Source organism: Suncus etruscus, chromosome 5, assembly GCF_024139225.1.
Source record: "Suncus etruscus isolate mSunEtr1 chromosome 5, mSunEtr1.pri.cur, whole genome shotgun sequence".
Lineage (NCBI taxonomy): Eukaryota > Metazoa > Chordata > Mammalia > Eulipotyphla > Soricidae > Suncus > Suncus etruscus.
The window spans coordinates 45,975,454-46,002,912 of record NC_064852.1 but is presented as its reverse complement, the minus strand read 5'-3'; the positions used below and the strand labels follow the sequence as shown (position 1 = coordinate 46,002,912).

Sequence of the window (27,459 nt, the reverse complement as noted above, 5' to 3'; positions counted from 1 at the left end):
CGTATGTGCCAGCGGCCTTTTGGCCTGGCCTAGGGTGGGGGGCCCGGACCTGGGTCACCCGAACCCCCTGTCCCCCTTTCCTCCGGATCTCCAGGTGGGTTTCTGGGAGGAGCTCATGGGGCACCCTGGGTTTTCCCCACTCCCAGGCCGGGTCTGGGGACCGGCCTAGGTTGGGCTTAAATCCCTGTCCTTCGGGCTTGGGAGGGTCTCTCTCCCTTCCTGGAGCTGGATTTTTAGCAGCACGGGCGGGCAGCTGGCAGACCTCCGTATGTGCCAGCGGCCTTTTGGCCTGGCCTAGGGTGGGGGGCCCGGACCTGGGTCACCCGAACCCCCTCTCCCCCTTTCCTCCGGATCTCCAGGTGGGTTTCTGGGAGGAGCTCATGGGGCACCCTGGGTTTTCCCCACTCCCAGGCCGGGTCTGGGGACCGGCCTAGGTTGGGCTTAAATCCCTGTCCTTCGGGCTTGGGAGGGTCTCTCTCCCTTCCTGGAGCTGGATTTTTAGCAGCACGGGCGGGCAGCTGGCAGACCTCCGTATGTGCCAGCGGCCTTTTGGCCTGGCCTAGGGTGGGGGGCCCGGACCTGGGTCACCCGAACCCCCTCTCCCCCTTTCCTCCGGATCTCCAGGTGGGTTTCTGGGAGGAGCTGATGGGGCACCCTGGGTTTTCCCCACTCCCAGGCCGGGTCTGGGGACCGGCCTAGGTTGGGCTTAAATCCCTGTCCTTCGGGCTTGGGAGGGTCTCTCTCCCTTCCTGGAGCTGGATTTTTAGCAGCACGGGCGGGCAGCTGGCAGACCTCCGTATGTGCCAGCGGCCTTTTGGCCTGGCCTAGGGTGGGGGGCCCGGACCTGGGTCACCCGAACCCCCTCTCCCCCTTTCCTCCGGATCTCCAGGTGGGTTTCTGGGAGGAGCTCATGGGGCACCCTGGGTTTTCCCCACTCCCAGGCCGGGTCTGGGGACCGGCCTAGGTTGGGCTTAAATCCCTGTCCTTCGGGCTTGGGAGGGTCTCTCTCCCTTCCTGGAGCTGGATTTTTAGCAGCACGGGCGGGCAGCTGGCAGACCTCCGTATGTGCCAGCGGCCTTTTGGCCTGGCCTAGGGTGGGGGGCCCGGACCTGGGTCACCCGAACCCCCTCTCCCCCTTTCCTCCGGATCTCCAGGTGGGTTTCTGGGAGGAGCTCATGGGGCACCCTGGGTTTTCCCCACTCCCAGGCCGGGTCTGGGGACCGGCCTAGGTTGGGCTTAAATCCCTGTCCTTCGGGCTTGGGAGGGTCTCTCTCCCTTCCTGGAGCTGGATTTTTAGCAGCACGGGCGGGCAGCTGGCAGACCTCCGTATGTGCCAGCGGCCTTTTGGCCTGGCCTAGGGTGGGGGGCCCGGACCTGGGTCACCCGAACCCCCTCTCCCCCTTTCCTCCGGATCTCCAGGTGGGTTTCTGGGAGGAGCTCATGGGGCACCCTGGGTTTTCCCCACTCCCAGGCCGGGTCTGGGGACCGGCCTAGGTTGGGCTTAAATCCCTGTCCTTCGGGCTTGGGAGGGTCTCTCTCCCTTCCTGGAGCTGGATTTTTAGCAGCACGGGCGGGCAGCTGGCAGACCTCCGTATGTGCCAGCGGCCTTTTGGCCTGGCCTAGGGTGGGGGGCCCGGACCTGGGTCACCCGAACCCCCTGTCCCCCTTTCCTCCGGATCTCCAGGTGGGTTTCTGGGAGGAGCTCATGGGGCACCCTGGGTTTTCCCCACTCCCAGGCCGGGTCTGGGGACCGGCCTAGGTTGGGCTTAAATCCCTGTCCTTCGGGCTTGGGAGGGTCTCTCTCCCTTCCTGGAGCTGGATTTTTAGCAGCACGGGCGGGCAGCTGGCAGACCTCCGTATGTGCCAGCGGCCTTTTGGCCTGGCCTAGGGTGGGGGGCCCGGACCTGGGTCACCCGAACCCCCTCTCCCCCTTTCCTCCGGATCTCCAGGTGGGTTTCTGGGAGGAGCTCATGGGGCACCCTGGGTTTTCCCCACTCCCAGGCCGGGTCTGGGGACCGGCCTAGGTTGGGCTTAAATCCCTGTCCTTCGGGCTTGGGAGGGTCTCTCTCCCTTCCTGGAGCTGGATTTTTAGCAGCACGGGTGGGCAGCTGGCAGACCTCCGTATGTGCCAGCGGCCTTTTGGCCTGGCCTAGGGTGGGGGGCCCGGACCTGGGTCACCCGAACCCCCTCTCCCCCTTTCCTCCGGATCTCCAGGTGGGTTTCTGGGAGGAGCTGATGGGGCACCCTGGGTTTTCCCCACTCCCAGGCCGGGTCTGGGGACCGGCCTAGGTTGGGCTTAAATCCCTGTCCTTCGGGCTTGGGAGGGTCTCTCTCCCTTCCTGGAGCTGGATTTTTAGCAGCACGGGCGGGCAGCTGGCAGACCTCCGTATGTGCCAGCGGCCTTTTGGCCTGGCCTAGGGTGGGGGGCCCGGACCTGGGTCACCCGAACCCCCTCTCCCCCTTTCCTCCGGATCTCCAGGTGGGTTTCTGGGAGGAGCTCATGGGGCACCCTGGGTTTTCCCCACTCCCAGGCCGGGTCTGGGGACCGGCCTAGGTTGGGCTTAAATCCCTGTCCTTCGGGCTTGGGAGGGTCTCTCTCCCTTCCTGGAGCTGGATTTTTAGCAGCACGGGCGGGCAGCTGGCAGACCTCCGTATGTGCCAGCGGCCTTTTGGCCTGGCCTAGGGTGGGGGGCCCGGACCTGGGTCACCCGAACCCCCTCTCCCCCTTTCCTCCGGATCTCCAGGTGGGTTTCTGGGAGGAGCTCATGGGGCACCCTGGGTTTTCCCCACTCCCAGGCCGGGTCTAGAGGGTGGATCAGGGGGTGTAGTTTGATCTGGGGTGAGGCAAATAATTTCTCAGCTATACTCAGGCTATCACTGGCAATTTCATACCAGTCTACATTTTGAAACATATGCTCCTCCCAACCATCAGTACCCCAGATTTACCCTTCTTAACTTCAGTAACACACAGCTTCAATCTCTGACCAAAGACATACAGTAGATCTTACAAATCCCAGAACTATTTAGAAGGACACAAATCGAACACATATTGAACACATATATTTTTTGAATATTTTATGGTTATTTTCTTTAACTGCTGTAACTATATATTCTTCTACCATGATGTTTCTATCCACTTTTCATCTTGTCTTTTCTTTGTAAGCTGTTCAGTAAGGATTGTGGTGGAACTATCCCTCAGTTTGATGCCTATGATTGAACTATGTCATGGAAATTGCTGGTCTTGTTCCTATTGCCTCCAGATGCACCAATAACGCTTCGTGGCATTGATCCTTGTTTGCATAGACACATTAAAATGGGAAAACACTATACATACAGATTAGTTATTATCTAATAAATCTCATTACAATGTACCTTACACCCTGAATATTGATATAATGACCTGGCATAGGCCTCAGTTGAATGGGCATTCTCCATTCACGCTGGAACCAGGCAAGCTATCTACGAAACATCCAAGGTCTTTTATAGCAACAGTTGGAAGCAGTCCTCTACCAGGAAAGACACTACCAAGGGTGTGACATCGACCTCCTAATAAGACACTTCCGTTTACACTGAGAAGACGTGACAACAACAATGACCTGCGAGAAGACATGACAACAACGATGACCTGCTCTACAGGACATGGTTCTCTCTATTGCCCCTTAAGTGTGAGGTGAAACGAGAGGATGCTCTGCACCATCCTGACTGCAATATGGGATATGCAGACTCCAGGATCTTTAATACAGAAGAATGATACCAACAACAGAGACTATGTGAGGAATGGAGGTGTATTGCCACTACAGACTATGACTTGAATTGGACAAACTAGTTTGCCTGGAGCCTAGAGTCAGTCCTGTGCCAGGAAACTTCAGGGGTAGGGTCTCCATGTATTTAGACCATAATTTGTCTTTCCATGTCCCTTATGTTTTGGTGGGCCTATGCAAACAAATGCCACTTTAATATCGTTTTTTACTATGTTCTCTTGACTCCAATCCTTAAGAAAAACAACCCATTAAAACTTTTGAGGTTAACTTAAACTAGTAAGCATGTGCATGGAACTAGATAAATGTACTTTGCCCTCAATGTTTAAAGAGTTACATAAGTCTAATATCTTTAGATTATATGGTGTGCTGCTAAGAAACAATATGTACTACAACTGGGGATTTGAGGGACAAAGTAATTGTATTGTACATGGGTTCAGTTTTGTTTTTCTTAATGTTCTTTGACTGAAAGTTCAAGGCTGGGATATCATCGATGGAACTACTGAGAATCCTGTTTATGGGTGATTGGGCTTCCACTGTAACTTTACCCTGTCCTCTTTCTTTGCATCTTTGTTGTCATAATTAAAATAATAAAAAAAAAATTTTATTTTTTAAAAAAAAAAAAAAAAAAAAAAAAGAAACCCAGTCTCAGGCAGCTGGAAACCTCATGGCCCAAGATGGCTTCTGCGCCCTTCTCTGTCATCCACATCTTTAAGTAGACTACCAGCTCATGGCATCTACCAAAATTTGCACAGTCTATAGCATGTAGCAAATACTACAAACTGTTTATAGCATGAATAAATGAATAAACTCCTTGTGTCTCATGCTATTTATTCATGTAAAAGTTCTTGATTTGGAAGTTAGAAGACAGGCAGAACATATCTATCAAAAATGTAAACAATGCAGCTTAGAAATAACATTTCAAAGATTGGGCTAGTTGCTGGCTCAGTCTCACTTAATTAAGACATTTGAACCCAAGGGATTGGTAATTCACTTCTTATCTGGAGTCTTACATTTGTCTTCATGGTCTATGAAGCCCAAAGGAGGTATTCATTAGTGAATGAGCAACTTATGCAAGGAAGGAATATGTCTATACCTGCTGAGTGCCTGGCTCATTATCATTTGCTTGTTTTCATTTGCAAGAAATGCACAGTACAGGGACAACAAAACTATTTGGGATGGCATGATGTGGCATAAGATAGTGGAAGAGAAATGAAGAGAATGAGGAATAGTATTCCTTATAAGTAATATAAGTTTTGCATATGCAGAATGTCCATCTTGTATTCTGCCCTTTCCCACCGCCCTACAAGCTCATTTCTAGCCCTTCACTCCCTCATCCCCAACCATCATTACCTCCCATTTACCCTTTTTACCTTGAATGTCTTATATGTATTTCTTTAACAGCTATAACTCTTAATAAATATTCACTTATACAGTGACGATTTTCCCTACTTTTTTGTCTGTTCTTCTCTTTGTGATCTGTTCAATAAGGAATTCTGGTAGAAGAGTCCCTCAGTTTAAAACTTACATTAGAACCAAGTCACAGGGATTGTTAGACTTGTTCTAGCAGCCTCCAAATGTAACAATAATACCATGTGGCATTGTTTCTCTTTTGCATAGGCACATTAAAATGGGAAAATACTATATATATACAAACAAGTTCTTATCTAATAGAGATAGGAACACACAAATCTTGTAGTGCAATGGAACCTTACACCCTGAACATTGTCATAGTGACCTGGCTCAGGCCTCAGAAAAATGGGCATTCTCCATTGAACCAGGGATGCCATCTACAAAACAATCACATTTGTCTATAACATCACCTGGAAGCAATCCTCTACCAGAGAAGACCCTACCACTGCTCTGGCATCAACCTACTCAAAAGAGACTTCCCTTAACACCAGAAGACTTAACAACAAAGACCTGCTTTCAGGACAGGGCTCTCTGCATTGCTCTCTAATTGTGAGGTGAAACTAGAGGACGTTCCACATCATCCTGACTTCTTTGTAGGATATGTACAAATTCCAGGATCTTTAACTACAGAAACCTGACACCAACAACAGCAACTGTGTGAAAAATAAAAGTGTATTGCCTCCACAGACAATGACTTGAGTTGAACAACCTAGTATGCCTGGAGCCTAGAGTTGGTCTTACGCCAGAAAATTTCAGGGGTAAGGTCTCCTTGCTGGGCCTATGCAAACAATTGCCACTCTAACACCATTTTTGCTGTGCTCCTTTGACTCTTATCCTTAAAAAAAAAAAAGAAGAAGAGAGAGAAGAAGAAAATAATAACTTTGCTTTTGTTCTTCCTGGAACAAATGTATTATGATTAATTGTGTCAACTATGTGAATACTTTCTTTAAATTAAAAAAGAAAAGTCAAAAGCAGACTAATATAATAGTATTAAACTTCAGATCAGGAAGTCTCAAGGTCTATCACTTAAACTTTTGAGGTTAACTTAAATTCATATGCATGTGCATGGAACTGTAAAAAAATACTATGCCTTCAATGTTAAAGGAATTACATAAATTTTGTGGCTTTAGATTGCTTTGTGTACTGCTAAGAAATGTTATAATGTACTACAATCTGGGGACTTGAGGGACAAAGTAATTGTGCATGTTTTATTTTTCTTAATATATTTTGGCTGAATGTTCAAAATTAAGGTGTCACTAAGGGGATTTCTTCTGAGAATTCTGCTTATGGGTGATCATCTTCCCACTGTAACTTCACCTTGCCCTCTTTCTTTGCATCTTTGTCTTCATAAAAAAAAAGAGAATGAGGAAGAAAGTTTGGAGTGGTAGTTATTTGTCCTCATTGTTATTTTCTGATATTATGGGAATATAATTGTCTATATAGACTCAAAGGGTTTTAAAGGCTAGTTTAATATTGCACTCCTTTATGGGAAACTAGAGTTAACTACAGAGCTTCTGTCAGCAATAAAACTAGACCAGTACCTCAAAGAACACCTCAATATTCAATTGAATATGAAGTATAGAATAAGGTTTTTAATCCAATGAGTCTAAAGGAAGAAACCTATGAGCTTATTATCCCATCTTTCCCTGAACCTGCAACCCAAGGGACACCTATGTTGGTATTTATGCATGGGAATACATGTAGGAATATGCTGACTATGACAGTAATGAAGACAGGAAGTAACCCACCTTTACTAATCTGTATACTTTTAAAATTACATGGAATCTGTTGAAAGGAAAGGAAATAAAATCTTCTTGAACATTGTTATATTATTTAATATTATTGGAAAGGATTTCTCTTTTCTCTTCTTACTGATTCCTTATACTTTTTTCAACTGCTTTGAAAGCATTTTGATATAAGAATAAATATATCTTTGGTTCTGCCTTTTTTTTTTTTTTTTGGCTATAGCAGATTGTACTCAGGGATCACTCCTGGATTACTTGGGTGATCATATGCAGCACTAGGATCTGAACTGGGGTTAGCCCTGTGCAAAGCAAATACCTAACCTTTCTAGTCCAAGACAAGTATTTCTAGAACTTCACCATTTGTCTCTAAGAAAACAAATACTTTTATCTTTGTCTTTAATGACTTTACAGATAAAAAGTAATTTTTTTACCTCAATCCATAATCCCCAATGGACTTCATGGGTCACCTGTAGAGATTGTATGCATACCATGACATTAAGTGCAAACTATAACTCATTTGTGGGAAAGTCCATCACTTTCATTGCTGTCTCAAAGAGATTCCTAAAACCCATAATGCCATGTGACAGGACAGTGCCTTACAAAAGTGCTAGATTAAGGCTGAAATAAAGATGTTAGAAAAGTTCTGTGGTTTCACAATAACACTGGGGATGCAGAAATTAATGGAACAAATTGAGCTGGTTTGAACCTCTGATAGGCGAGTTTATTTGCTGTACTTATTTGTTGGGAGTTGTTGGGCAAATAATGTGACATCCCTGACCTCATGCCTTTGTTTGATGCCATACTTAATGAAACAAAAGCTAAAGAACTTGACAAAATGGACACTGAAGCAGAAGATATTTTTTAATGGTATGGTAGTTTCCAGTGTCAATACTATGCTTCATTTGTTTGTCTTCAATTTCCAAAGACATTTTTCAGGTGAATAACTTGGAATTTTTATATTTAAAAAAATTGTTGTCTCAGGGATGTAGCTCAGTGTTAAATATCTGTCTCGCATGTGGGAGGTTCTGTGTTAGATCCCCAACATGATCCCACATGTTTGAGCTCAATACCTCTCAGCACGATTACAACTATAGCCCAGTACTAGTCCTACCACACAGAAATAAAGCATTTATTAATGTTAAAGAGTCTTCTTGTATATTCTTCTGTTTTCAGACTTTTGCAATGTTCTGTAGTATTCTTAAGTTTAGTTACCCAAAATGTGTCAAAGTTTGGGGGGGAGAAATAATATTGCTTATGGGCCAGTGGGGGAAAGGGTTCCCAATACCATCAGTCCAAAGGACAGCCACAAAAATTGTTGGGGTCACTCTTGATGATTCTCAGGGGTTAATTCTGACTCTGTGCATAGGAATCACTTCCAGAAATATTTAGGTGATCATATGGGATGCCAGGAATTGAACTCAGGTCAGCTGTGTACAAAGCAAGCTCCCTATCCGCTGTACTATCTCTCTATTTCCTGACCCCCAGAAAAATTTTGGATAATATAGATACTGAAATTATACTCCTAGATGGAGATGCTGATTCAAGATGAAGTAGGGTTCTGGATCTGGTTTCCTAACAATTACTCTTCATAATTCAGTTGGTCAGTTAGCTTTAGAAACTAACTTTTGATGGGCAGTAAACAAGAGTTGAGTAGATCTGGGCAGTGCCTCTATGACTCACCTTCATAAAGCTGCAATTGAATAAGAAAATCACATGCTAACCCCATTAAAAATTAAAGTGACTGAAAAAGACAAAGACAATGGCATAGATCAGTATAGATGGAAAGCTGCTAGAATTTATTTTTTTGTTTTGTATTTTTAGGCCACACCTGTTGACGATCAGGGATTACTCCTGGCTATGCACTCAGAAATCATTCCTGACTTGGGGGACCATGGGATGCTGGGGGATCGAATCATGGTCAATCCTAGGCTAGTGTACGTGCAAGGCAGATACCTTATGGCTTACGCTACTGCTCCAGCCTCAACTGCTATAATTCTTATATCATTCAATCCTAGTTGGGTAAAAAGTGTATAATATTTTGAAATACTGTCATTTTATTTTTTTAAATGAAGTGTGTAAATATTATACTTAAGTGTGTAAATATCTATGGTTTTTTTTCCTGTAGGTACTCAGAGTTTACTCCTGACTCTGTATAGATAGGAATCATTCCTGGAAATGCTCAGAGACCATATGGGGTGCTAGGGATTAAAACAAGCAAATTAAGTGTCCTACCCTCTGTACTTTCTCTTCAATTCTAAGTGTTTATGTTTTAGGGAGGTATTCTTACCTCACACTCACCATCAAAGTGCCAATTTTCTCCTATCACTGTCCCTAGGATCTTACCCATAATCCCACATTGGTAACTATAATTCTGTTGTCAGAGTCTCAAAGTCAGACACAGCCTATTCCCTTGCTTATTTATGTTGCACATATGAGTAAGACTATTCAGTTTTTGTCTTTCTCTTTCTGAACTTTCTCTGCTTAACATCACACCCTCTAGTTCTATCTATGTTACTGCAAAAATGCAAGATTTTATTTTCCTATAGTGGAGAAGTATCCCATTGTGTTCCACAATTTCCTTATGAACTTACCTATTAATGGACAGATAGGTTGTTTCCAGATGGTGGCTATAGCCAAGATGCATGAATTTTTTGAATTAGTGTTTTTGTGTGCTTGGAGTAAGCCAAGGGGTGAAATTGCTGGATCATATAGAAGTTTTATTTTTCTAATAAGTATTTATACTGTATTCCATAGAGTCTGAACCAGATGGTAGACCCACCAATAGAGAATCTGGATTATTTTTTCACCAAACTCTAGTACTGAATATTTCCAACTTCTTTGATATAGTATTTGGAATTTTCCCATAACACTAAGGACACACATATCTGATGATCAAGCAGTTGCAATTTCACATGTTTACTCTGAAGAGGAAAAACATATGTTTTACTAATAATTTTATAGAGGCTAAAAATTAGGAATAATGTCATACAACACACCCAATATTAATTAAATATAATCTCCTTGGATCTGGGTGGAATCAATAAGTTGCTCCTAATAAATATGAGGAAGATGATGGTGCACTAGAAAATCTGTTTTGTCAGACTGAAGAGGGAAATCTCTCTGTTGGTCCTGATGGTACAAAGAGCATAAGATGAGCTGCCTATGGAGACAGTTGCATGCAAGGAGCTGTAGAGGGCAACTGCCTGCTGACAGGAGGAATCAAGTCCTAATCTACCAGTGTTTAAATTCTGTCATCTACCACTTGAGTTAGAAGGGGGTCTGCAGACAGTAATGCAGCCTAGCTGATACCATGACTGTATAGCTATGTGAGATTTAAAGCTCAAGATCCAGCTAAGTCATACTTGGAGTCCTGATCCAAGGAACTTGTGGGAGACAGCACATGTGTGTTGTTTGAAACTACTATGCTTGTGGCAATTTGTTACATGGCATTAAAACAAAAACAGACATACAACTCCAATGGACTTCAAAATGTGTGATAAAGCTAATTATAGCACATTCCTTCTGGAGAATATTATCACTTAGCAATGATAATGAACCAATGATACATGAAACAACATGGATAAATCTCAGAAACAAGTTGAGAGAAAGAAGACTGACTCAAAGGAGTACAGGTGGTGTGACAGAAATGGAGTAGTGATTTCTTTGTGGGTGCAGAGAGGTGAAGGGAATAGGATCAGAGGTGGGAGTGATTGAGTGTAAAAGAACCTAAGGAAACATTCCATGATGCTGGAAGTCTTGGTTGGGGCAATGATCACAGGGAGTGTATACATTTGTCAAATTCCACTAAATAGTATACTTCATATCATACATTAAATTGCAAGTAAATTATGCTTGTTAATTATACTTGTTAATTGTAAAAAATGAAATATACTTCTCAGCTTTTGATTAGTAAGAACAGTAAGAATAGGGTACTTTATTTTAAACAAGAACCTCAATTTTAACAAGTAGAATACAGAGGAACTTAGATCATACTTTGATAAACACCGTGAAACAGTGAGTTATTAAAGGAGTAAGGACAGAGAAATCAGGACATCAGAAAGATATCTTCAAACTCTTTCTCCTATAGGACTTATTTTCTAAAAGAAACGACATAATCTTCATTTATTTTCAGCCTGTAAACAGGCACTTTTATTTCAGTTCAATGAAGAGAGTATTTTATATGTACTTGCAATTTATCTTATTCAAAGAAATCATAAGACATTGCCCAGTTTTCCAAAAGAGCGAAAGATTTAATTGCGAGGAAAATACTCATATTTGTACAAAACTGGAAACTGTTCAATGAAATACAAAGCAAACAGGATAATTACCTATGTCTTTCTAGTTATTAAATCGAGTTTTTCTTGGTCACTTTCCAAGTACTCCCAATAGTCTGGTTTCTGTCATGTTAGTATAACTTTTAAGTTACCTTTTTATGGAATAATCATTTTCATGATCATTCAACTGTTATACTTCTCTGCAAGTCTTCTTCTGGCTTGTTTTTCTGATCTAAAACACTCCCCCCCCCCCACACACACATTTCTTTTCTCTCTTTTTGTTCTGATAAGCCATAAATCCTACTGTTGGAAGTTTTCAGGAGTTCTTGGTCTAGGATTAAGGCAATAATTAACCTCAACTACCTTCCTGATATCTTTTGGCAAAGCTCTCTGTACTGCCCCAGTTTCCAAGAACCAAGGACAAAAATTTATTCCAATCGTATACCCAGCTGGACAGATAAAACACATTTAATTCCCAGATGCCACTGCTTGCCATTCAGCTTACTTTACCCGGGGAAATTTCTATGAACTATGTAGGCATTGAATTTTATTCTTAATTAAGTATCAGAATCTATAATGTTCGTACAAAGCCACACATATGAAAGCTTCTGACAAATTTCTACTTCATTTTCCTCAATGCAAGATCATTCTAAATAGTACCTTTTCATTACAGTGGAATGGTTGATGGTCTGGAAAATAATGTTTATCTTTGGTAATAAAGATGGAAAATTTCTTTTTCTGTAATGAGGTAGTAAGATATTTCAAATCAGTAAAGGCTTTCAAATACTTTGTTGTCTATGCTTATCTAAAATGTAAATACAGGAATTTAAAACATATTACATTTGGAAAAATGCACAGAGTATAGAATGTACAGGGTTCTCTTTCTATGACTCAAAAGAAGAGAAGATATTCGAGTACTGCCTTCAAATGTGGGAAGAGTTACTTACATGATTCCAAGAAGTGAAATGCGATCAAGCAGAAAAAGGGACTAATTGATTTTAATGAGGAAAAATAAGATATATTTACAAATATTTACAATTTTGGTTATAGAGTAATAGATAATTAGATCATAAAGCTTTTCCTTTAATGCCCCTTTTCTCTCTCACACACACATTTTATACCTAATCAATCAGAAAATCTTATCAGCTCTTTTTAAATGTATCTCCATGGCCCCTGCACATTTCATTGTCTGCATTGCCCCAACATCACCCATCATTTCTCTGCTTCCATGCCTGTATCACGTTAGTCTCTTCTGACCCTAGAGAACTCAAAGAGTTGATAGGCATGCTCTCAGATTTGCATCGTTATCCAAAAGCTTTCTCTGACCATTTTTTTAATCTTTTATTTGTATTGCATTCAATGATCTATTGCACTCCTAATTCCACTTCAATGACTGCTTCCCAGAGATTAACACAAATATTGGTGTAAAATGTGGGGTCTCAGCTTGTAGTTTCTCCAAGAAATTAGACAGAGTCACAGGAAAAAGTCTATTTCGGCCAGGGGATGTAGAGCAGGATCTTTTTTTTTTTTTTCTTTCTCTTCTGCTTCCTTTGCCACTTTTATTAGCCAGAGTTTAACATAAATCACCTGAGTGTCAGGGTTAACATAATTAAGGGTTCTTGTGCTAATTAACTTGGAAAAGGTAAAAGGAGAAAGTAAAGAGTGATTTTACAGGTGTATGACAACATAAAATATTTTTCCTATATCAAATATTTAAGTATGTAGAATTTTCCCTCCCTATATATTCCACTCATAAAGCATTCAAAATCTCTTAAAATTTAAAATTCCAGCAGCATGGGAAGTAACTAAGCTTCCTTAATCCTTTGTCTCTTTACCCCCTTTTTCTTCCCTTTGTTATCATTATGATGTGCAGGGTGGTACTCTTGTGGTGATGGGATCAAACTCAGCATGTGGGATAATATCAAGGCTTGGGATCAAACTCATGGTCTCATTCCATGCAAAGTTCTGCCACTAAGCCACATCCCTGGACCTCTACATTGGTTTTTTGTTTTTCTACTTTTTGGGGTCACACCCAGGATTTATGTAATCCTGGCTCTATGCTTAAGGATTACTTCTGATAGCTTCATGGAAATTATATTGGATACCAGGAATGAAAGCAGGTCAGACACATGCAAGACAAATATCCTCACACTGTACTATCTAGCTAACTTATAATTCTGAAGACTTAAAGTTTTTGCCTCCCTGAAGACTTTTAAATTAATTTATTTTACTTTTATAATTCTGATACTTTGAATTGGATATATATATATGTATATATCTTTATTTCCTTCCCTTAATACCTGTACTGATGGGTGAGCCATTTGGAGACAACCATAGGTATCAGAAATTCAATATTTGGTCTTCTAATCAGAATAATTTTTTTTATTTTAAAAGCTGAACATGGACTTTGTTCTGGAAAGAGATGTAAACCAAACTATGAACAATTATGGTACACTGACTACACAGCTAAAAGCTGGTAATCTCAAGAGAAGAGAATAACCAAATCTCAACCCTGCCAAAGTCATGTCTACTACACTCATCATCCATAATGGCAGCTTCTTCAATGGCTCTTCTTCTCCACTCCTTTATGAAGCTCTGCAAAGATACCAATTTGGTCACAACTCCAAGTACACCAGTGTTTGGGCTGATATCACCAGGACATTTTTGGAGTAAGCATGGGCATCCTCCTCTTCCTCTTCCTGACTTTTTCATAGTGTTGGACACCCTGGCAGCTGAAAACACGCCCCACAAAAGTTGCATTATCAGAAATAGTGCTTGAAATTCCTGAACAACTCCATTTCTATTTAATACTGTCATTCCCATTGGAACAAAACAATTTTAGCATCAATGTTTTTTTGGAGTCACTTAATATTCAGAAACAAATGAAGTAACAGAACTAGCAGCAAGAGTTTACAAAACCTTCTGACAATGACTTAAGGTCCTCATTAGAGATTAATTTTTGCATGTCATCCTTGCGCAGGGGCCATGCTAATCTTCTCTGCATCGTTCCAATTTTAGTATATGTGCTGCCAAAGCGAACACATTGGAGATTAATTTTTAACAAATTTGTTGCTGTACAGCATTTCTTTCTTTCTTCTTTCTTTCTTTCTTTCTTTCTTTCTTTCTTTCTTTCTTTCTTTCTTTCTTTCTTTCTTTCTTTCTTTCTTTCTTTCTTTCTTTCTTTCTTTCTTTCTTTCTTTCTTTCTTTCTTTCTTTCTTTCTTTCTTTCTTTCTTTCTTTCTTTCTTTCTTCCTTCCTTCCTTCCTTCCTTCCTTCCTTCCTTCCTTCCTTCCTTCCTTCTTCTCTTTTTTCTTTCAAAATAACTTTTCTACCATTTACCTGAGAACAAATGTATTATGATCAGATATCTTGATCATGTGCTACGTTCTCTTTAAATAAAGTAAGTTACATTTAAAGGCTGACCATAATCTAATCTATTTCCAGTATTTTACTGAGGGGGAAATTACTATTTGACATGGTCACACTTTTCAGAAGCCTCAGGTGGTGGCAAGTATAGCTTAGGTACTCATAGACTAAAATTTCTTTTGCAACAGCCAAACTGAAGGCTTCAGGCTGTGACTTGTATTTGCTTTAAATTCTTTTTCTCCTAAAGTCTGCTCTATTTAAATGAAATTTTGCTTCCCACCTCAAAAAGATAGGCAACTTTCAATTTCTGAAACACCTGGTGTCAAGCAAGTTGAAGTAGGCTCCAGTTACATGGCCCCTGAGAGGTTATGATGTATATATATTTATATTTATATCAGTTATTCACTGGAAAATTCCAAGTAGCTTCAGTACTGATGGTTGCCAAATAGCCACAGGGACTGGAGTATCACCACAACACACTTTGATCAGGAACAGAGTTTTTAAATGAGGAAGGGGAAGCTAGTGACCAATAGTGGGTTGGAAAACAACTTGGAGAATCTTGACAATATTTAAAAATAATAACAACTAAACAAAATGAAAAAAGCTAGAGATTATCATTTATTGAAAACCTAAGAACTTAAAAAAAGGAATCAAAGTGTTATTTATTTGCATGTATATTCATTACTATATATTGTAGTCTGTATATAAAATATCCAATAGCTCTTTTCCTGTCTTTTTAAAGTGGTGCTCAGCCCCACCCCCTACCACTCTGAAGACACCAACCAAACTGGTGAGTCAGTACAAGGATCTCGAGATACCATTATACTTGGGTTCTATGATTTTTTTTCTGGGCTGCATCCAGTGGTGATAAGAGACCATGCTGTGTCTGGCTCTGAGAATAGGTTGCACTGAGTTCTCTCTCTCTAATCTTATATAGCTTTATTTTTGTTTTTTTTTGTTTTGTTTTGTTTTGTTTTTTTTGTTTGTTTTTTTGTTTTTGTTTTTCTGAGTCATATGCAGTAATGTTTACAGCCTACAGGGGACCATATAGGGTAGCAGGGATTGAACTCTGATCAGCTATGTGTAAAGCAAGAAACTTCTTCCTATACTATCTCTACAGTCTTTACATAGCTTTCTTACAGTCTGCCAAATTCAATGTACTGTCTCTTGTCTATATGAACCACAAACAATAATAGCTTTTGCATTTTCATTTGTTTGAAAATAAAAACATCATAAAGGCATCTTATGAAAATACCTAAAAATCAAACTCCATTGTCCAAAAAAAATATTAATGAAGTGTGCCACATCCATTTGCTCATTTGCACTGTCTGTGGCTGCTTTGGGGAGTAGTGTAGTTGCCATAGTCTATCACCTATAAAAACTAAAATACTTATTTATTTATTTTTTTTGGTTTATGGGTCACACCTAGAGGCACTCAGGGGTTACTCCTGGCTCTGCGCTCAGAAATCTCTCCTGGCAGGCACAGAGGACCATATGGGATGCTGGGGGATCAAACTGCATTCTTTCCTAGGTCAGCCACATGCAAGGTAAATACCCTACCGCTAAGCTACTGCTCTGGCCCCCAAACTTATAATTTTTATAAGAAAAGGTGCAGGATATTACAACCTGCATTGGGTATCTATTTTTGATAGTTTTTGTGGGGGATTAGATCAGGCTGAACTCAGGGGAGTACATGGAGCTGCTGATTAGCCCCAGAACGTTTCTCATGCAGAGCATGTACTTTACCATTAGAACCACAACTACTCTAGGAACTCATTTTCAGAATGTCTTTCACCCAAGTTTATATACCTATTTTATTTGGATATAAGAAAATGTTCTGTTAGGATTAGACTGCCTGAAGTTTAGAAAATACTGTGAATCTTGCTAGTGCTCCCCAATTGTTGTTTGGGTCCCTACTTTGGCATTTGTGCCTTCCTAAAACCCACACTATTTTGCTGCATAGACTTGTTTCACTGCTCTAAAGTAGATTTGCTCATTATTGGAGGAGTTGTGTGTGCCCAGAGTTAAAACTATTGCATAGTCCTATAGCCAAGAGGCAGGGGCATGAAATATGAGTTCTGTTAATCTTCTCAAGAGGATTAGCAACTATGAGAGGAACTTTCACTCCAAAGATGCTCTGTGAGACTGATAGGTGTTCTCCAGACATTGCCAGAATCACATTCTTGCTTTAATCACTTCTCTGTTTTGGTTTTCTCATCACCACCACCATCCACTCCCCATCAAGGTTATAGGAAGCTTTCTAACATGTGGAATCTGAAATTCTTAGTTCTGAACTGTTGTTTGTAAACCAAGACTCAGAGAATAGAAAGCAGGCAGACAGGTCAACAGAAAGCAACTCTTTGGGGGTATATAGCTTGCTTTAGTGATGCTGGTGCCATCACCTTGATATTTTTCAGAAGAGGGGAATGTGTGATGTTTCTATCAAGATGACTGTGCAATGCACTGTAATTTTACAATGAGTCAAGAGAATTGGTTTCTAATTCCAACGGATCCTTTGGGCAAGTAGTAATCTCTTTGAGACTCATGCCCCCCATTTGAAAAGCATTAGACTGGCCAAATGTTAGGGTTTCTTTTGCTTATCAAATATCCTTGTGAAGTGGGTGTGTGAAACCATCTTCTGGGAGGTGACTAATTCTGATGGGGCTATCTAGCCCACAAAAATTTGGCTGGGCTCCAAAATACAGATAAGAGCATCCCACCCAGCCCTAGAGACTAGACTCATCATTCCTGATGGGCACAGCAAACTTCTGGGAGTGGGCAGGAGGGTGGTCTCTTTGCAAGCAGTCATCAGCTGTCAACATGCTGCATTCATTGACTTTATTTTCCTACTACATGTGGTTTCAGACTTTATAACCATGAGCTCTACCCTCATCACTCACCATTCTAAACTAGACTTGCTACTTAGCCCTCAGGCTTTAGTGTTAATCTTTTGTGTGTTTAGTCATGCTCCATGACTGGTCATTTTGCATTAGTCTTGCCAGTGTACTCAAATGACTTTCTGTGAGACAAATGGCATCACCAGTAGAGAGATATAGGGAGGAAAAACCCTAAAAAGAAATGGAAACCTTAGGGTGGGGTTGAGAACAGTAGAAGACTCTAATTGGCAACCATTTATTCTTCCTTAAGGACATAATGTATTTCTTCAATTAGATGTTTGGATGACTTCTATGAATTCTGGATAATTGTCTGATGCCTGGAAGTTCTTACACAAAATAGTTTGTAATGGTATCTATTCATCAAGATTAGCCCACAGACTCGAAGAAGACCATTTTTACTTAAAGAAAGACCTCAAAAAATTCATCAGTTTATTTTTTATTTGTCTTGTATTCTTATGGAATCAAGTAAAAAAGTGATTTCATTCTTCCACCTTTGAGTTTATACAATTAACTGAGATGATTTAAAACACCCCAGTCGGGGCCGGGGAGATACCATGGAGGTAAGGCGTTCTAATCCCCGCATTCCATATGGTTCCCCATGCCTGCCAGGGTCAATTCCTGAGTGTAGAGCCACGAGTGACCCCTGAGCACTGCTGGGTATGACCCAAAAATAAAAAACAAAACAAAACAAAACAAAAAAACCCCAATTACACATGGCAGGGCATGGAAAATGTAAAAAGTCACTCAAGATTGTAGCACTTGGGCCCAGAGAGATAGCACAGCGGCGTTTGCCTTGCAAGCAGCCGATCCAGGACCAAAGGTGGTTGGTTCGAATCCCGGTGTCCCATATGGTCCCCCGTGCCTGCCAGGAGCTATTTCTGAGCAGACAGCCAGGAGTAACCCCTGAGCACTGCCGGGTGTGGCCCAAAAACCAAAAAAAAAAAAGATTGTAGCACTTATACTATGGACATTCTGACCATCTTTTTATGATCTTTATTTTTTTATTTTATTTTATTTTTTTTTTGGTTTTTGGGCCACACCCGGTAACGCTCAGGGGTTACTCCTGGCTATGCGCTCAGAAGTTGCTCCTGGCTTGGGGGACCATATGGGACACCGGGGGATCGAACCGCGGTCCGTCCAAGGATAGCGCAGGCAAGGCAGGCACCTTACCTTTAGCGCCACCGCCCGGCCCCCCTTTTTATGATCTTTAATCTTTGACAAGTTGGAGAACAAGGTCAAACTGCCAAAGATTGACAGGTTCCAACATGAAAATGATTACTGTCACCCTTTTCTTTCTCTAGTATTAAGACAAAACTTTCCTTTGGGGGCCGGGTAGGTGGCGCTGGAGGTAAGGTGTCTGCCTTGCAAGCACTAGCCAAGGAAGGACCGTGGTTCGATCCCCCGGCATCCCATATGGTCCCCCCAAGCCAGGGGCGATTTCTGAGCACATAGCCAGGAGTAACCCCTGAGCGTCAAACGGGTGTGGCCCAAAAAACCAAAAAAAAAAAACAAAAAAACTTTCCTTTGGCTGTGAAACTTGCACTTGATTGGCATTTTCATATACAAAGATGCACCTTCTAAAATTATTTAATAAATTAAGAATTCAAGTGGTTACCTTGAAAATGAACATAATTAAATGAGTAATGTGCCCTTTTGTTAATGAGGAATAATGAGAAAAGATCTGAAGCTGATGTAATATGAACATGGTGCATTTTGGTCATCTGAAACCACAAGACATTGAGAAGCAGTTTGAAGATTTTGAAATTATTTATTACAGAAATAATAAAATTTGAATGAGCTAATCCCCTCCACCAAGTGCTTCCACCAGCCTTCCTTCAGCTTCCTTCTGGGTTCCAGTGTGATCACTGATCCTCTGCCCTTTGGAGCCAGCCAGGTTGTGTCTGGGAGGAATAGGGAACCTTACGTCTTAATCCCTTCCACTAAGTGCAAACAAGGCTCTTTTTGGGTCTTTTCTCAGCTTCCTTCTGGGTCCCAGCTCCATTGCTGATCATTTGCCCCTTGGGGACAGGCCTGTATCTGGGCAGAATCAGGGAAATTCCTGTCCTAATCCCCTCACCAAGCTTGAATAGGACCTTCTTTCCAGCTTTCCCTCAGTCTCCTCCTAGGTTCCATTGCCATTACTGAAATCCCCCTCCTTTCCATCAGCCTTCTTTTTTCCCAAATCATGAGGAAGTCATTTTAATTTATATCATAGAGTTTCTGACAAATTGGATCTAACACTTCTTTCTCTTAAAAAATATACAGCTCAAAACCCAGCAGAACAAATCAATGAACTAGTATGCAATATTTTTATCATACTAGACAACCTTGTTAGTTTAGAAAAATAATCTCTAAAGAAGCTATACCTAGAGCCAACTTTTATGCAAACAATTCATAGATAACTTTCTTAAATACCCTGATACTCCAGCATCGCAAACCACTAAATACAAAGATTAATGGGGAAGATAAGGAAGATACCTATAGTGGGGGATATGGAGAGAAATCCTGACAAATTTCCAAGTCCAACCAAATGCCTGAACCTTATAGATGAGGATCTAAAATCAACACTTAATGGTTTAGCAATGAAAATCAATGAATCACTAACCTGCAAAATTAAGAAATCTATATATTAACAATTCAACCAACTCAAAGAAGACCTATTTCAGAAGATGAGAGAATCCATACAAATGGAACTAAGAGAACTATAAAACATGCTAGCAAACCATCATAGTAGAATTACACAGGTGGAGATAAACATAGACAAACTTGAAGACAAATTACAAAACAGCAATGATAAAGAAGTCAAAAAAGAAAGGAGAGACAAAACATTGGAAGAAAATGTAAGGAACTTAATGAAAAAAGACAAGAAAAATAATCTTTGAATTATAGGGATGTGAGAAGAAGAAGAAAACATGAGAGGGGAAGAACAAGCAGTGAGGGAGATAATAACAGAGAACATCCCTGCCTTTGGTAAAGAGATTTCTCTACAAATCAAAGAGGCAAAAAGAGTGCCAAACAAAATAGACCCTAACTGAACAACACCAAAACATATAGTAATCCAAATGGCAAAAATAAAAGAGAGAGATGGACTCTTTAAAGCAGTAAGGGAAAAGCAAAACCTCAAGTATAAAAGAAAAACGTAAGAATCAAATCAGATCTTCCCTTTGACACAATCCAGGAAAGAAAAGAGTAGAAGAACATTCAAACTACTGAATGAAACTTTTAACCTAGAGTCTATTATCCATCAAAACTCTCATTTACATGGGAGGGAAGATTAAAAAATTCTCGGACCAAAAAAAAAACACACACACACATAATATTTGCGCTAAACAAACCAACCCTAAATGATCTACTGAAAAAGCAATTACACAAACCAAATCCCCAATTGTAACAGCAACAACCCTACACAATAAAATAGTACAACAGCTCTTTCTGTCAATCGTTTCTTTAAATGTCATTGGACTAAACTCTTCCATCAAAAACACAGAGTAGCACGTTGGATCAGGAAATAAAACCCAGGCATCTGCTGCCTGCAGGAAACACACTTAAAAGTTCAAAATAGACACAGTAAAAGTATGGAAAGCAATTATACAAGCCACTGGGAAACAAACAACAAAAGCTGGGACAGCCATACTCATAATAGAACAAACTGCATTCAACCTCAAGAAAGTACTGAGATAAATACGGTCACTACTTATTGATCAGGGGAGCATTAGACCAAGAAGTACTAACTCTGATCAACATCTATGCACCAAATGTAGACCCAGCTCACAAACTTAGAGAAACATATGGACAGAACCATCTTCGTAGTAGGAGATTTTAACACTCCATTATTGCCATTAGGCAGATACACTAGGCAAAACACTAGCAAGAGCCCTAAATAAGAACATAGAAGAATTAGGACTAATGGATAAAGACACAGCATTTCATCCTCAAAAATCTAAATACACATTCTTCTCAAGTGCACATGGTCCAGGCTAGACCACATTCCTAAAGTTATAAATATAAGAATTGTACAACCACCCTATAAGCCCACAATGCCACAGAGATCAAGATTGACTATAAAAGAAAGATGTGGAGAAAATTTAACACCTGGAGACTAAACAATGTGTTGCTCAACAAAAGCTGGATCAAAGAGGAAATAAAAGAAGACATAAAGAGATTCCATGAAACCAGTGATGATGAAGAAAAAAATTCCCAAAACCTATATAGCATATAGCAAAAGTAATAATTAGGGGAAATACAGGTCTATGTTAGGAAAGAAGAAAATGACAAAATCAACAATTTAATGGTACACCTTAAACCTCTGGAAAACCAAGATCAAAGTAACCCAAACACAAGCAGAAGAAAAGTAATTTCATCTACTGAGTTTTTCAGTCCTGTTATTTCACTTTGGAGTTTTTCTGATTTCTATCTTTGTGTTCTGTTCAGCTTGATCTATTTTTTCTTTGTGTTCTATGAGCAACCATCATATTACTACTCTAATTTCCTTATCTGAGAGGCTAACTATGTGGATGGTACTTTCTGGGTCATCAGAGCTGCCATCTTCATTCTCTATGCATGCTGTTGTCCTGCGTTGTTTCCCATTGACATGTTTGTAGTGTGGCTTTTACTGCGTGTTGTGCTGGGTTTCTTGGGCTACAAGATGCGTGTGGTCCGAAGCAAAGTGGAGGGGCCGTGCTCCTCCCTGCTTCAGGTAAGCCGAGAATGGAGGAATGCAAAGGCTTTTTAAAAACACCCGGCAGGAGTCTGGTACGGTCTTGTTGGCACTGCCTACCTGGCCAGTGAACCTTGATGGGATAAGTTCAGATATTGTATATTGAAATTCAACTATGAAGGACTCTGTAGATCCCAAATGTTCAATAAAATAAAATTGGAATAACTCATTTTTAGTTTTTCTTTTCAAAGTCTATGAACTTTGTGTTTATTTATTGATTGATTGATTGATTTTGGGGACACACTTGGTTCTGTGCTCAGAAGTCGCTTTTGACAGGCTTGGGGGACCGTATGCCATGCAAGGCATCAAACCAGGATCTGCAGCGGGTCAGCTATGTGCAAGGCAAAGACTCTACTGCTGTGCTATTGCTCTGGCCCTGAACTTTGTATTTGAGCTACAATTTTTATCTGCAAAAATGGAATAGTTTCAGAACTTCTTTTTTTATAGTCTGTAAAAAAACATTTAATGCCTAAAATATTGTTGCAGTCATTTTACTCTTAAGGGAATAAAATGAATGTAGAGTTTGTCAAATGTATTATAATTAAAGTAGGTACATAATGTTGATTAACCATAATTTGTTTATTCTGAAATTAAAACAGAGTTGAAGTATTTTGTAATGTAGCAACATTAGGGGGCTAGAGTGATATCATAGCAGTAGGGTATTTGCCTTGCATGTGGCTTACCTGGACCTGACCCTTCGATTCTTAGCATCCTGTATGGTCCCTGGAGCCTGCTAGAAGCAATTTCTGAGCACAGAGCCAGGAGTAAGCCCTGAGCAACTCCGGATGTGACCCATAACCTCAAAACAGACAAACAATATAACAACATTATAAAAAAAATACTGTCAAGGGACTATAGAACAGGGGTTAGAGTTGTATATTTTGCATAATTGGAATCCTAGTTAAATCCCAATACCTTCAATTTCCTTCAGCACTCGCTGCTGTAAGCCTAGTAGCTCCAGCACAAGTTCCAAGCCCTAGCATGAGCCAATCCAACCTGCTTGAATCAGTATTGTTGGGAGTGGTCCCTGAGTTTGCTCAACACTGATGAGAATCCCTTTTCCTGTCAAATAGAATATTGTCTAAAGCAGGGGTCTCAAACTCAATTTATCTGGGGGCCGCAGGAGGCAAAGTGGGGTTGAGGCAGGGCCCCATAAGGGATTTTGCTTACCGAATATTCGCAATAAAAAATCGCATTAGTAAGAAAAAAAATCGCAAAAAATCTCATTAAACATTTGCATACCCCGAACGGAACTGCTCGGGGTATGCGAATGTTTAATGTGATATTTTTCTTACTAATGCGATTTTTATTGTGATTATTTGGTAAGCAAATAATCGCGAATACTGCGATATTTGAAGGCCAGCTGCGGGCCACAAAATGTTGTACGGAGCGCTGAAAACGGCCCGCGGGCCGCGAGTTTGAGACCCCTGGTCTAAAGTTAAATGCAAAAATATTTGATATGGGCTTAGATAAGACATTTCTACAATTGTACCTATCAGAGATACAATTTATTTTAGTACAACAGCATTATCTAGCATTTTGACCTTTAAATAAAGTACATACCTTTATTTGGTATTTTGTTATAAGTTGCCTTTGGATTAAATTTATATTTCTATTGATACACTTATTTTCTGAGTTAAAAATATGTTAAAAACGGGCCGGGAAGGTGGCGCTAGAGGTAAGGTGTCTGCCTTGCAAGCGCTAGCCAAGGAAGGACTGCGGTTCGATCCCCCGGCGTCCCATATGGTCCCCCCAAGCCAGGGGCAATTTCTGAGCACATAGCCAGGAGTAACCCCTGAGCGTCAAACGGGTGTGGCCCAAAAACCAAAATGTATATATATATATATATATATATATATATATATGTTAAAAACAAAATATAAAGAAATATCTAGTACTTTTGCCTATTTAACGAACATTTAGTATAGTGATATTTACATTTTAAATATTAAAAATAATTTAATATTAAATATTTAATTATTAATGGATATTTTAATTATCCTTTCAGGGAATCAGATATTGCTTAAATTAAAGAAATCTTGTTCCTGGGGTTGAAAACACTACCGGGGTAATTCACCTTGAATACAGTCTCAGTTCAGCACATATTGCTCTTCTGAACACGGTCAGGGTTCAAGCTTGACACAGAGCCAGGCATCTCACCCCTAAACCTTGCCAAGAAGAAAAAATATCATTTCAGTTATAGGTTTTAATATATATTCTGGTTCTTTTCAAATGTATACGTGTCATATTAGTGAAAAATCTGATATGCCCTGTATTGGAATTTGAATATTTACTCAGTATGTCACAGCTCCCCTTCTTTATACTGACAATAACGTAATCAATTACAATCTCTCATTAGGATATTGTTATTGTTTCCAAATTTTGTACTTTTTTGGAGTTTAGTTTTGGCCATACCTGGCAGAGCTCAGCACTTTCTCTCAAATCTTTTCTCTGAAATCATTTCTGGCAGTACTAAAGGGATCATCTAAAGGGCTGGAAATTGTACCTGGGTTGGTGATATGCAAAGTAAGCACACTATTCACTGTATTATTGCTGGGGTTCACTAATATTTTTACTCTTAAATATTCTGATGATCATCACTATTCATTTTGTAAATGTGTGCAAATTTTTTTTTTTTTTTTTTTTTTTGGTTTTTGGGCCACACCCAGCGGTGCTCAGGGGTTACTCCTGGCTGTCTGCTCAGAAATAGCTCCTGGCAGGCACGGGGGACCATATGGGACACCGGGATTCGAACCAACCACCTTTGGTCCTGGATCGGCTGCTTGCAAGGCAAACGCCGCTGTGCTATCTCTCCGGGCCCAATTTCTTAAAAGTAAAATTGATGAGTTAAAGAAAAAGTACAATTAAATTTATGAAAAAAAATTGTCCAATTGCTACTAACAGAAAGATGATACAAGGAAATGAAAACACATCTTATGTCATATATTGGAAAATAAATATTAATGAGCCACACAGTCCCAAGAAGCTGAGGAAGACAGAAAGATAGGCATTGGGTTTCTCTTTGACTCAAAAGAGCCTTTTCACCCCCAGAGAAGTGAGCCCCAGGGAAAGAGAAGCACCAAACCAAGGGGAGGGATGGGGCCTTCTAGGCACACTAGCTGGACTCTGCCTAGTCACATAGTCCAAGAAACTGAGGCAGAAAGAAAGATCAGGTAATGGGCTTCTCTTTAACTTGGAGGAGCTATTTTTATTTTAAGTCAATGTGCCCCAAAGAAAGAAAAGGACCAAGACAAAAAGAAAGGGTTTTTAGCCTCCCTATCAGGGCTCCACCCAGACTTCCAGTCCCAGGAAACTGAGGCACACAGAAAGTTGAGCAGCAGGATCCTCTTTAACTGGGAAGAATTATTTAACCCCAGGTCAGTACATCCCAAGGAGAGAGTGGCCATGCAACTTTGCTCCATGGCTGCACATTTCTTCTTGTCAGTGATCCCTATACAACATAAAAAAAAAAACAAAAACACAATGTAAAGGTCACAATGAGAAAGAAACACAGAACCCCCACCATGCTTAGTGAATGAAGATGGTAGTTCTGAAGACTCAACTTGTATAAGGACTTTAGAGATGAAATGTTGAGGATGTTAAATGAACTCAAAGAAACTGTGGAGCGCCAATAAAATTTAAGAGGATATTAGAGTAGAAATGAGAAAACTTCAGAGAAATGACAGAACTGAAAACTTGGTTGGCAAAATGAAAAGCTCAATGAAAATCCTTTCTCAGCAACAGTTGCTGAGAACAAAATTAGTGAGCTTGAGGATGAATTGCATAACACTTCAGACAATAGCAGAAGATAGAAAAGTGTATTAAAATAAATGTACAGGGGGCCGGAGAGATAGCATGGAGGTAAGGCATTTGCCTTGCATGCAGAAGGTTGGTGGTTCGAATCCCTGAATCCCATATGGTCCCCTGAGCCTGCCAGGAGCGATTTCTGAGCTTAGAGCCAGGAGTAACCTGTGAGTGCTGCCAGGTGTGACCCAGAAACCAAATAAATAAATAAATAAATAAATAAATAAAATGGGGCCGGCAAGATAGCATGGAGGTAAGGCATTTGCCTTCCATGCAGAAGGATGGTGGTTCGAATCCCAGCACCCCATATGGTCCCCTGAGCCTGCCAGGAGTGATTTCTGAGCATAGAGCCAGGGGTTACCCATGAGCACTGCAGGGTGTGAACCAAAAACCAAAAATAAATAAATAAATAAATAAATAAATAAATAAATAAATAAATAAAATAAAAAATAAAATAAAATAAATGAACAAAAGATGGAAGAAATGCTCAAAACAAATGAACAAAAAATGGGAAAATACTCAAAACAAGTGAACAGTCCATGCTTTGGAAGCACATATAATAAAATTGGAACCATACAGAGAAGATTAGCATGGCCCATGCACAAAGATGACATGTAAATTCGTGAAGAGCTTTATTTACTTTTGAAGAAAAAAAAAGAAAAATAACACAGAAAAACGAATAGATGACAATAGAACTTTGGATATATTCAACAGAAAAAAAAACATAAGCCATGTTGGGATTCATGATAAACAGAAAGAAAACTTTGATGAAGAATCAATATTCAAAGACATTATTGTTGAGGAGTTTTGAGGGCTGAAGAGTGCATTCATCCACATCCTGGATGTGCTAAGAGTGCCAGTTAAGGGGCTGGAGAGATAGCATGGAGGTAAGGCATTTGCCTTTCATGCAGAGGGTCGGTGGTTTGAATCCCGGCATCCCATATGGTCCCCCGTGCTTGCCAGAGGCGATTTCTGAGCGCAGAGCCAGGAGTAACCCCTGAGCACTGCTGGGTGTGACCCAAAAATAGAAAAAAAAAAGAAAAAGAAAAAAAAAAGAGTGCCAGTTAAAAGAGACACAAATGAAAGAATCCTAAGGTACAGCTTACTCAACAATGATAAAACCCATAGACAGAGATAGATTATTGAAAGTAGCAAGATTAAAAAAAGGAAATTATGTACCCAAAAAAAAGCATTCTTAGGTTTACAGCAGATTTATTACAAGCAATGCTCCAGACCCTAAGACAGTGGTGAGATACAGTGAAAAAAGTGAACAAAATGAATGTCTCACCAAAAAGAATATTTCACCCAGCCACACTTGTATTCAGAACGTAAGAATATATCCACAGCTTTATTTTACAGAATCAAACTAATTTTTTTTCTAATAATGGGTCATACCTGGTGGCTCTCAGGAGTTACTCCTGGCCCTGCACTCAGAAATTGCTCCTGGCAGGCATGAGGAACCATATTGGTTGCAGGGATTTGAAT

General features: G+C 40.5%; 2 non-coding genes across 2 annotated transcripts; one reads left to right on the top strand and one right to left on the bottom strand.

Annotated features, from left to right (window-relative positions):
• Window positions 1–14,125: 14,125 nt before the first annotated feature.
• On the bottom strand, window positions 14,126–14,232 carry LOC126009754 (U6 spliceosomal RNA). Its single transcript, XR_007495967.1, has one exon. It is a non-coding gene; the product is annotated as a U6 spliceosomal RNA (small nuclear RNA).
• Window positions 14,233–26,513: 12,281 nt separating this feature from the next.
• On the top strand, window positions 26,514–26,616 carry LOC126010676 (U6 spliceosomal RNA). The gene has a single exon (XR_007496692.1). It is a non-coding gene; the product is annotated as a U6 spliceosomal RNA (small nuclear RNA).
• The last annotated feature ends 843 nt before the right edge of the window (window positions 26,617–27,459 follow it).